General features: G+C 43.5%; 1 long non-coding RNA gene across 1 annotated transcript; it reads left to right on the forward strand.

Annotated features, from left to right (window-relative positions):
- The first annotated feature begins 345 nt into the window (after positions 1-345).
- On the forward strand, positions 346-8012 carry LOC142584732 (uncharacterized). The gene is made up of 4 exons (XR_012828920.1): positions 346-745; positions 1739-1843; positions 4964-5108; positions 7903-8012. It is a non-coding gene; the product is annotated as an uncharacterized LOC142584732 (long non-coding RNA).
- The last annotated feature ends 3650 nt before the right edge of the window (positions 8013-11662 follow it).

Genomic DNA, 11662 nt, shown 5'->3' on the forward strand with positions numbered 1-11662 from the left:
TTTATCAGGAACTACAGAATTTTCGACTACAGGACGTCACACTACAGAGAACAGAACGACAGTCACGACGTCCCAAAATACGACAGACTGAAAATTTCCTGTTGTGTTTTTCAAGTGGACGTCTATACGGCGTATACGCAGATTGCTGTCCTCTCTATTAAAAGCAACGTTGCTGAAACACGTCGTACAAGACGCTGTACGACTCGCATAACATCGATATACAACGCCGTCACCATCCATGAGATCACCGAAAGCGCGGTCGCTTTCGGTGGCGGCCTACAGATGGCACCACAGGTAGCGCCGGTAAAGTTACAGGTGATATTATTTTGCCGTCTTCAGTTTGTCGCTACATGTGAGTGCTTGCTGTGGATTGACGCCGTCCGATGTAGTTGTTTAATCGTGTGTACGCTGTGCCGAGAAAAATTGTGGTGCATCTTGTATGCATTGAGAATCACAAAACCCCTTGGACCGCGTAATGTAGCCCGCAGTATCCTTCGTGTGGTGCGCCGATGCCGAAGATATGACCCTTCGCGCTTCCTTTGTTCCGGGCTCATGAAAAGGATCTCATCCTCTGGCACTGTCGCATCGTATCGCACTGTACGGAAGAATTTGGTGAAAGTTGTGCTCTTACGTCCTGTAGTTGATCCGCAATTCAACAGTGTGTGCGCCGGAAGGACCGTTGGTGCAGTCGATTCCGCGGCACCTGTGACACTAAAAGGAGCGTTTTCCGAGTACGCCGAGAAAGGTAAGTCCGGCGCTTGCGCGCATTCTTCCTGTCTATGGTTCGTGAAGTGTGCGTTGTTGTACGTATCGCAAGATCCGTACAACAACCGAATCCGGATTTGTAAAGCAGCAAGAATTATAAATGTGCTTTTCAAATGGTTGTTCTTCATGTCGCAGTGCACATTTAGCAAAAAGTTCCATGGAAATTGCCCTAAAACGTATTCATGTTACCAACAGCTCTATCTGTGGTTTATTTACTTTCACCTATGAAGCACGCTAGCGCGGGTGGTTCTTTGATCTAAATGGGCACAAAAATTCAAGGAAAGAAAGTTACTGTTTGTGTACATAATTTTTCATTGAGAAATGGTATAGGCATTTCTAGAAGTAGTACGTCTATGTGTCGGTCTTCACAGCTAACAGCTGCGCGAGATAGCACCCGATTACTTCGTTGACGCATGGCCAGATTTTTAGCTTGTATGGAAATTCTTCTGTTTATAGAGTGTCGTCAGATGACGTGTATTAGTGTCCTGTGTGTTTTCGTGTACTTGTAAAGGGTTCGGATCTTGCAGAGAAGCCGAAATTACATAAGCAATGCTTCTTTTTAATGGAAAAATCTTTCTCTTTTCTGTATTGTCTCTCCAGAAATAGAGGTGGTCTGTTGTAATTTTGAGCGCATCGTCCTTTGGGAGCAGTGCTTTGTTGCGCCGCATAAACAAATTAGGTTTTGGAACGCTTTTCATGTCCTACGGAATTTTTTGATAGTACAATTCACATTTCACGTTATACAGCTGTACGTTTGTGTGAACCTTTTCATAGTAGATTCATGTTTGCTACAGTTCGATTTGCGTGTTATTTAACCGCCTGTGATGTTACAATCAGATATTTGCACAACCAGTTGCAGCTTCATGTAACTGGTTGTATGAGACTTTTATCAAAATATGACGTGATCTTTTTATATCACAAGTTTACAGTTTCAGCAGGGATTACAATAAATTGAGCATTTATTATTGTTTAGGGATGGCAAGATTTTGTGAACCAGAGGCACCTCCACATATGCACCTGCGGCACTTCTGCAGCCTCAACAGCACGGAAAAGTACCTGATGTGCATGCTGTGACAAGGTGTGTGCAAAGCAGTTGCTGCCACTTACACGAGCTGCAGATTTTGTTAGTATCATCCATGTTTGGAAACTCTCCTGAATTTTTCGTGGGTTTACAAATGTGGGCTCATTTTACAATTTTATGAATGTCACTTTAGAAAGACAACGAAGTTGTGTTGTTTAAGATGTTTTAAAGCTGTTGAGCGATTGACGGCATGACATTGTTAAAATGCATGTAAAAAATTAATTGCAATGGTACTTGTACTGCTTTATTATTAGCAATGCAATATCTCTAACGAGAACATCAGAGGGGCACTTGCTTTTGGGAAGTTTGGTCAGATAAATTCCTGAAGCAGCGTAAAGCTCTGTAATCTAAAAAAAACAATGTTGTCAGTTACTGGTTTCAAGCTCGCTGCTGCTTTTTGTGCTGCACGACAAGTTAAATAATGGTTGATAATGTGTGTGTGACGTAATAGTTCTGCGCAAACACACGAGGTGGAGAGAAGTAATTAATAAAGGGAAAATCAGACGTCCACCCGCTCGCACCATTTGCTACAAATGAAACCCGTATGTGTTCCTCAAAAGGAAAGCCGCACAGTTGAAGAAAAATTCGTCCTGGTCCGGGACTCGAACCCGGGACTACCGCCTTTCCGAGGCAGCCACTCTACCATCTGAGATAACCAGGTGGCTAGCAGATGCCAGGGCGAAGTCGAATTAGTTGACAACACGAAGCAAAGGCAAGGGTTTGACGTAATATTTTTTTCCCCTTTATTAATTACTTCTCTACACCTTGCGCGTTTCCGCAGAACTATTACGTCAGACCCTTGCCTTTGCTTCATGTTGTCGACAAATTCGACTTCGCCCGGCCATCTGCTAGCCGCCTGGTTATCTTAGATTGTAAAGCGGCTGTCCCGGAAAGGCGGTGGTCCCGGGTTTGACTCCCAGACCTGGACGATTTCTTTTTTTCATATGTGAGGCTTTCCTTTCGAGGAATCCGTACGGGTTTCTTTTGTAGCAATTGCTACGAGCGGGTAGATGTGTGATTTTCCCTTTATTAATAATGTGTGTGTGTATGCAACAATGGGGGTGCTGAGAGCAAGCTTTAAAATAATGTGTGCTATGTCCCCAACAAAGAATTTAGTGTCTGCAGCATTTTTACAAAATATTATGTTCACAGGTTGGCAGGTATGACATAATGTACAACAATAATGTGCAACACTTTTGCTGTAGATACATTTTCATAACGTCCATTTTCTGTCTACTTGAATCGTATATTTAGAATTTGGCCCACCTGCAGTTTGATCAAGTTACATAGGTAGCCCCCTCTGAGTTAAATATAATTAGGGGCTATTGTAGATATGCATGATATACCTACTCACTGTATTGTGACAGATATTTTTAGGGACTGTGTTGTGAGGCATGCATATCCTTTTACCTGTATGTCTTGCTGCAGGTTGCCCGACAAAAGCATAAATGCTTCGCCCACCTTTATTATTATGCTTTCATGTAGAGTTCTAACATATGTGCCCACATAGACTCCATGTTCTTAATTACATTTTTCTAAGTATTCACTGTTGTGCATTACATTATTGTGTTACATTACTGTGCATTACATGTTTTTCTTCGTTTTATTTTGGAGGGGGGTATTCATTTCTATAATAGTACAGAGAATAGAACTTCAAAACAAAAAGCCACGAAAGGTGGCTTAAAAGTGTATGAAGCTTGGAATTCTACATTCCTGCCCCTAAAGCGCTACCAGTAGTAAAACATTCCTAATTGTCTTTTTTATAAGCTAGCTGCCAGATACGTAGTCCCATTATGAGAGTATGTTATTTTTTCTTCTTTGGTCTGACTTGTTTTGTTGAATGTTCTCCTTGTTAGTTCAGAATTTGTAAGCCTCCAGGTTTCTACGGGGCAGAAACCTGGAGGCTTACGAAAAGGGTTCTACTCAAATTGAGGACGACGCAACGAGCTATGGAGAGAAGAATGATAGGTGTAACATTAAGGGATAAGAAAAGAGCAGATTGGGTGAGGGAACAAACGCGAGTTAATGACATCTTAGTTGAAATCAAGAAAAAGAAATGGGCATGGGCAGGACATGTAATGAGGAGGGAAGATAACCGATGGTCATTAAGGGTTACGGACTGGATTCCAAGGGAAGGGAAGCGTAGCAGGGGGCGGCAGAAAGTTAGGTGGGCGGATGAGCTTAAAAAGTTTGCAGGGACGGCATGGTGACAATTAGTACATGACCGGTCTTGTTGGAGAAGTATGGTAGAGGCCTTTGCCCTGCAGTGGGCGTAACCAGGCTGATGATGATGTTTTCTTGCCACCTCATGCAATACTCCAACTGGAGCCTATGAGCTATGTGTATAATAAATAAGTAAATTCCTAAAGCATGCAACAAACCATGCAGCATAGCATTTAAATGTTGCCAGTTTATAATGCTTCTCGAGTGCAGCGCATCATGGAGCTTAAGGCTGATCTCTTCAGATGTAAAAAAAATTGCAGGTTATGAAAATGTGGTCCTACAAACTGCTGGTTACGCATGTCAGTCAGCCTGCTGCAGTGGTCACAAGTGAGAATGTAACCAAAAAGCTGGGCGTGCTCGGCCATTTTGCATATGGCACAGGATAAAGCTTCACCTCTGCTGTTGCTTCTCTAATAATAATGGCCTCCGAGTATACATGCCGAGTTATGCTTCTGGGGACACTTATTAGTTAACCTTATCAGGTAATACCATTAGACTTATGGGTGCTATAATGTTGCAGTGCCTGCAGGATGGCCAGCATTACAATACACATTAAAATTATTGTACAAGTCATGCAATGGTGTCGGGATTGGCCCACCAAGTGACAACCTTTAATTACACTATACCTGGGATCAGCCCAGCTCACTCAGTCAGTGAGACATCCATGCATAAGGGGAGGAGTATGGCAAATAGAGGGCGTTCGATTAATCTTTCTCACATAGATAGCTCATACATATAATCTTTCTTAAATTGGATGCTTTGTTGCTCAAAGTGAAGTTACTTATGGGCATAATGTCAGCATTTTGATCCTATTTATGCTTAACGAAAGTTGCTTTGTTTAGTGTCACTTTTTATATTGTTTCGCTTGTGATTCTAAGCTCACTTGTTTTATAGCTGCTATAGGTATGGCTGGACCTGGAGAAGAAGTGTAAGCAGACCATGCTATGTTGCTGATCTGCGCTGATCTCCACATCCAAGTTGGTCCCGCGACAGTTGGGCACCATTGTGCCTTGCTTCCTTGACAAGGTGATATAATATGGTGAGCTTGTACTTCAATATCGGTATTGAAAATTATGTTAAGGAAAAAAGACAAGGATTGGTCTTTATGATAGATACACTCATGTTCTTTCTTTAAGGTGTTCTTTTGGCACTGTTCTGCATGGACATATTTTTAGAGAATTATAACTCCTTTATTGCAAAGTGCCATGGCGCTAGTTTATGCGTTAAACTAGCACTCTTTCACCAAAAAAAGCCTTATTTAGCACACAATTCACAAGGAAAGAAAGGAGGCAACCTGACAGACTGCTACTAACAGTTCAGTATTATTGCTCGCACAGTGATATTGTGCAAAAGGTGAAAGGGGGAGAATAGATCTGAATACATGCTGTTCGCACGGAAACGAAAAGGACGCATCACATGGTGAGCGTGACACTTGTTTTACAATGATAAGAAGCAGTCTCACTGTCTAGTAATTCTCTGCATGGGGAGCTAGTGCTAGGTTCCTCGTCATACATATAAGAAAAGCATCAGATATCTCTCCAGCGCTTTTGTCTTTATATTTTGTCACGATCAAGCAGCTTTCAAACATAGGTGCATGTGCGCCGAGAGCAGTGCACTACCACTGCTAACTGACCCGCGCATCAAGTTTGCTTCGTCACGCTGCCAGTCATTTATACATTGGTCGGTTTATCCGATGTAGCCTCTGCTGTACGAAATGGTATGTGATAGACACTGCACCTGTGTACTGTACAAGCTTTGTTACATGATTTTTTTCAGAGATAGTGATGCAGGCCTTTTCATTATTTACATGCCTACACAACAAACCAAGCATTATCTGTGCTTAGAAAGAATTGTAGGAAAATCCAGCATGAGGCAACTGTTCTCGGCACGAAACAAACTTGATTCGTTGGTTTTCGTTCATTGGTGCGATCACACTAAGGCAGACAAGCTTGTAGGCTGTGCTTCTGCAATTTGTACAGCACACTGACAGCACTGATGTGGGCCTCATCTGTGGGCTGACTGATGGCACCTTCTACGGCGCAGACCACTTGTGTTGGGCGAGGCACCAATGTTGACGTTTGTTCCCTTGTGCAAAACAGCAGTCCTAGGTTTCGAGTAGTTGTAGGAAGACAAGGTAAACATAACTTCGATGGCTTGAGTGAGCTCATTTCTCTTGGGGCATCTAGCTTTTTTTCTTGCAACTGTGCAGAGGTGCTTCCCTAGAGTCGGCGTGAAAATGGCATGGAGTTGTGCATTCGGGAACTCCTGAACAATGATCTGCTGTAGTTAGGGCTTTGCGAAAATGCACTGTCTACCATTTGGTAGAAGGTGCATTATTCAGCCACTGATTTCCTGTTGGCATGCTTGCACTCATGCTGTCAGTAATTTCCTGGCTTGCCGAATTATCTTGAGGCCCCACGCTGATGATGCTACCGATGTCTTCATGTGCAGACTTTTCAGGATGAGGTTTTTTGCTTTGCAAATCTTGTTGAAAGGTAGGTGGTGCTTACAGGTAGCTATTCTAGATATTAGTGAAATGAATTGGCCCATCTTGCTTCGTCAAACATCGTCACGCCGACATCAGTTGCACAAACAAAAAACCTGGCCTACTCGCAGCGTCGTGCACGAAGAAACAAACAAATCAGCTGCTGGATTGTCTTAACATGGCATACTAAGCTGAGACCGGAACTGCTGTAGCTACAAACCAGGCAGAAACGATGATGATGAGCAGGGATTTGCAGTAGCACCACTTCGTGGGGCAGCAAGGTGGCTCCGTTCAAAACAAAAATGGCGTTCAGCAAGTAGAACCATGCAACGGTCAGAGTCGGTGCATGGTGCTCTCGATCAAGTTGGCTCAAGGAGTGTCCGAAAAATCAGACAAGAGGTTGCAAGGCGTCCGAACTTTCGGAAGTTGTTATACATTATGGTCCATGGGGAGAATGGTGGTGCCGTGAAGCAGACCGAGTAATCATGTTCGAATTTTCGGAGTCCGGAAAATCAGTCGGTGACTGTACCTATACCTATGTGTCTATGTATACCTAGGTGCAACAGTGTTTGCTATGATCTGTGCAAGAATTGCTGTTGCCCGTAGATGCCCAACATGTCGGGTGTCAAATTGTAAAATACCTTGCAAAAGTGATCTACGGAAAAATAACGCTTCTGCTATATTTCGCTTTTACAAGAAATTTTGCGGCTGCTGGCACCTACCTTAAAAGGCTTTATATGGTCTTCGCATGGCCAGGGCCTTCTACTTTTGTGAGTTTGCTTATCTCGAAATATACTCCGGTTTTTATAACTTCAAGTTGGCGGGATCCCTAGTCTCCTTTAACATGTACCCAATAGACCTAACATAGGGGTTTTCGCATTTCTCTGCCATCTAAATGCAGCCATTGTGGCCGGGATTCAATCCCATGCCCTCTGCCTGAGCAGCGCAATGTCAAAGCCAGTACACTACGGTATTTTGCTGGCAGAAGGGTTTAGTTTCTGAATAATTTATTATCTCAACCTGTCGGTGTTGTTTTTAAAGGTATTTCTTGTTTGTATTCTGTTGCTTCAATACTAGTAATTATTGTAAATCAAACGATGTGTCCATCTTTTTCCTATAACACTTGCTTCAATCGCCTGCTAATTATGACAGCTTATTCTCCCACAGTAATCCATGTTCCCTTGAAACATAGGCATTGCATGAAACCACATATTTTTCAATAAGATTTATTCATTATCTCCTATGACCGGAATGCTGAACCTTTCTTATCTGTGGGAACATAGGCAAATTTGCCTATGTGCCAACCTGTTGCATGAGTCAAGATAAATTATTGGCTTTACTTTTTCAGGTGCCCTGCTCGCTCTCACCCAAGCAACCCACTCCAGCGGTCTTCTCTCGGCAGACTGGATGCATCGAAATACCGTTAGAAGGTCCAATAAACAGTGCTTGGGACATTTATGACATGCTTTTACTTAAGCCGGAGGACTTCAGGCTTAATGAAAGCTCAAGTGGGTGTACAGAAATACCTACGTAAAATATACTTGTCTTTTTCACTTACAAGTACATGCCAATACTTTGCCTGACATTTTTCACCCCAAAATTACGCTTTACTGTGGATTTGTCAACAAACCATTACAGCAAAAAGGACGAGTACAAGTGATCGAACATATACTAAACTTGCAAGAATTACATTTGCATACTTGTAGTAAATAGGAAAATGAGGTACAGTCTTCTTCAGGGTGCATTTTCTTGTAGGTCATACATAGAGAACGTACTCGTGGGTCATACAAAACTTGTTCATGATGTATCACATCAGTGTTGGTAGTGCTAATCAATTTATGCCGAAAATTGTGTTCATCTTCGTATCAAGCAATGTACCAGGCAAACCTACATGTGAAAGTGGCATTCTTGTTGCAAACATAATGCAGATCTACTTCTCTTCAATGCTGATCGCAAATACACAAGTGTACAAAATAGGTTTAAAGAGTAAATTATATTAAGCAACATCAATCCATTCTGAAAGGACCTGGTATGAATGTAGTAAAATATAGGTCTGAACAGGGGCAAACAGGTCTGGGTTAGATAGGACGGGATTAAACAGGTCAGGATTGAACAGGATTTAAACGGGTCAGGATTAAACAGGATTTAAACGGGTCAGGTTTAAACAGGATTTAAACGGGTCAGGTTTAAACAGGAATAAACAGGATTTAAACAGGTCAGGACTGAACAGGATCAAACGGGGTCCCGTTCCATAACCCTATTTGATGAAACCCGTTTGAAAACAAATAGGATTTTTTAGTAGGGAACGAAGCTTCCCCTCAAGTCTAAATATTGTAAGGCAGTTTGTCGTGTGCGTATCATGGCCACGCATGCTTATATCGCCTTTCCGTTTCTCTACCACGGTTGCGCCTTAAAACCACGGCGCTGCAAGTTTGCTTTCTTTTCCTTCCCTCTTCTCCGCCCTTAAACTGGCTCTCTTAACTACTACACGCAGAGGCAAGAGACAGCGCGCGCTTTAGATACTATAGATGAGATGAATATTTACAATTATTATTAGGGTTATAATTATATTCGAGTGCTGATTGCCGTGTTATAGTTTGTTAACGAAACTACCCCTCAATTCTAAATATTGTAAGGCAGTTTGTCGTGTGCGTATCATGGCCACGCATGCTTATATCGCCTTTCCGTTTCTCTACCACGGTTGCGCTTTAAAACCACGGCGCTGCAAGTTTGCTTTCCTTTCCTTCCCTCTTCTCCGCCCTTAAACTGACTCTCTTTACTACACGCAGAGACAAAGAAACAGCACGCGCATGCGATCGCATAGATGAGATGAATACATATATATAGAAAAGCATCAGTCATAGCTCTCGAAGTATAATATAATATAATATAGAATAGCTCTCGAAGATAGCTATTCCGGCGGCTAGCTTCCCACGCTATGCGTGCCGTCCTCGCACCTGTTAAAACTTTTCCTAGACGCTAGAACTATACTATTCCTACGCAACCTTGAGCGATCGGAAAGCGCGTTTTCCACGCTTGGCCGGCGGAGAGGGGGGGTTTCGTTCCGGCCGCGAAGCTCTCAACATCCCCGTAAGGAGCCTGGTGGTGGTCTCGTGCGGACGATGCCCTCTCGGTGAGCGCATATTTCCCCCCTCATCTTTTAAGAGATTCAATACATACAAGCATTGGTCTCGTAAACCAGATTTATTTCAAGGGAATTTTCCACGTCTCAATTATTTCTCTCGTCGTATTCGAGTGCTTATTGCCGTGTTATAGTTTGTTAACGAAGCTTCCCCTCAAGCCTAAATATTGTAAGGCAGTTTGTCGTGTGCGTATCATGGCCACGCATGCTTATATCGCCTTTCCGTTTCTCTACCACGGTTGCGCCTTAAAACCACGGCGCTGCAAGTTTGCTTTGTTTTTCTTCCCTGTTCTCCGCCCTTAAACTGGCTCTCTTAACTACTACACGCAGAGGCAAGAAACAGCGCACGCTTTAGATACTATAGATGAGATGAATATTTACAATTATTATTAGGGTTATAATTATATTCGAGTGCTGATTGACGTGTTATAGTTTGTTAACGAAACTACCCCTCAATTCTAAATACTTTAAGGCAGTTTTCCTAGTCTCTGAAGCCGCTCGAGTTCACGCTGCTCCTCTGGCGGCCATTTTTCCAAGAAATTATGCCTTCCTGTCGCGGACAACACCAGCCCCTTTCCACATAAGTATGAGTCTCGGAGCAGGAGCTATAGCGCTTGAAAGTCACCGCTGGCTTGACGAACCAACCGACTGAGCTACCTTTCCGGGCAACATTGAAGGATCACGAGTTCAAATCACATGTTATGTTCCTTTTTTTTAAAGGTATTTTCCTTCCTTTTATCACTGTACGGAAACCCTCCTAAAAAAAATTATATATCCTCAATTATGTGTGGCCACACATGTGCAGGTCATAAATACCAGGTTCTCTAGCCGAGTGCCATCCATGCGGTATAACCGAGCTCAGATTGGTCCACCTTGACTGATCAAATAGGGTGCCACTGTAGGTTAAATGAGGCGTACAACTCCTGCGGGACCCGCCGTGGTTGCTCAGTGGTCATGGTGTTAGACAGCTGAGCACGAGGTCGCGGGATCGGACCCCGGCCACGGCGGCCGCATTTCGATGGGGGCGAAATGCGAAAACACCCGTGTACTTAGAATTAGGTGCACGTTAAAGAACCCCAGGTGGTCGAAATTTTCGGAGTCCTCCACTACGGCGTGCATAATCAGAAAGTGGTTTTTGTCACGCAAAACACCATAATTCAATTTTTAATTTAACTCCTGCGGGGACGGTAGAGTATCCGTCTCCAGTGCAAGAGGACCGTGATTCAAATCCCGGTGCCGCGCAATTCTCCTCCGGGAAATACAAAAAAAAAAGAAAAAAAAAACGTGTGTTGAGAAATTGCACAAACAGGCCTGGAGTGCGGCCTGATCCCGGTGACCAGAGCCGGTAACGCACTCTCTCACCAGAGCAGGATTGGCCACCCTGGTGCAGTACTTGGCCACAACCTCCTATATGAATACAACAATCAAACCCCGGCCCTCAGTCCCCAGCAGCCGCGAAGCAACTGACCACGGCGGCGGTCAGATCTGTAACGCTGCAGAGGGTGCTAAGAATACCTGGCTCCGGACAGGCCGCCATTGGAATCTGAACCTGGCAACGTTTAACGTTAGAACGCTATCTAGTGAGGCGAGTCTAGCAGTATTATTGGAGGAATTAGAGGGTAGTAAATGGGATATAATAGGGCTCAGTGAGGTTAGGAGGACAAAAGAAGCATATACAGTGCTAAAAAGCGGGCATGTACTGTGTTACCGGGGCTTAGCGGAGAGGCGAGAACTAGGAGTCGGATTCCTGATTAATAAGGAAATAGCTGGTAACATACAGGAATTCTATAGCATTAACGAGAGGGTGGCAGGTCTTGTTGTGAAACTTAATAAGAGGTACAAATTGAAGGTGGTACAAGTCTATGCCCCTACATGCAGTCATGATGACCAGGAAGTCGAAAGCTTTTATGAAGACGTGGAATCGGCGATGGGTAAAGTCAAAACAAAATACACTATACTGATGGGC

This window comes from Dermacentor variabilis, chromosome 6 (assembly GCF_050947875.1).
Source record: "Dermacentor variabilis isolate Ectoservices chromosome 6, ASM5094787v1, whole genome shotgun sequence".
NCBI classification, from domain to species: domain Eukaryota; kingdom Metazoa; phylum Arthropoda; class Arachnida; order Ixodida; family Ixodidae; genus Dermacentor; species Dermacentor variabilis.